This window comes from Penaeus monodon, chromosome 32 (assembly GCF_015228065.2).
Source record: "Penaeus monodon isolate SGIC_2016 chromosome 32, NSTDA_Pmon_1, whole genome shotgun sequence".
Classification (NCBI taxonomy): Eukaryota; Metazoa; Arthropoda; class Malacostraca; order Decapoda; family Penaeidae; genus Penaeus; species Penaeus monodon.
In genome coordinates this window covers 30,846,139-30,846,420 of record NC_051417.1, presented here as the reverse complement: position 1 = coordinate 30,846,420, position 282 = coordinate 30,846,139, and the positions used below count along the sequence as shown (strand labels likewise).

The 282-nt window shown below is 33.3% G+C and overlaps 1 protein-coding gene across 1 annotated transcript in view; it reads left to right on the top strand.

Annotated features, from left to right (window-relative positions):
• LOC119593792 overlaps nt 1-282 on the top strand; it is a gene marked incomplete in the record, with an annotated part of 129,698 nt that overhangs the window by 24,764 nt on the left and 104,652 nt on the right.

Sequence of the window (282 nt, the reverse complement as noted above, 5' to 3'; positions counted from 1 at the left end):
CTATTATATGCTAGCAGATGTCTTGGCCCATCTAAGAACCATGCATTGGCTTAGAGGATAAATACTAATGGTCTAAGTAGGAAAATGTTATAAAATCCTTGCCCTCCCCCCTCACTTCATTTTCCTTCCATTCATTGTAGTTTTTACTGTCAGTGTTTTACTACTGCTACTTTTCTTCTGTACAGGTTTAAGTTCCTCTGACAAACAAACAAACAAAATTATTTATTCATTGAAGAGGCTTGATTCTTTAAAGGTTATAATATTCATATACAAAAATGATGA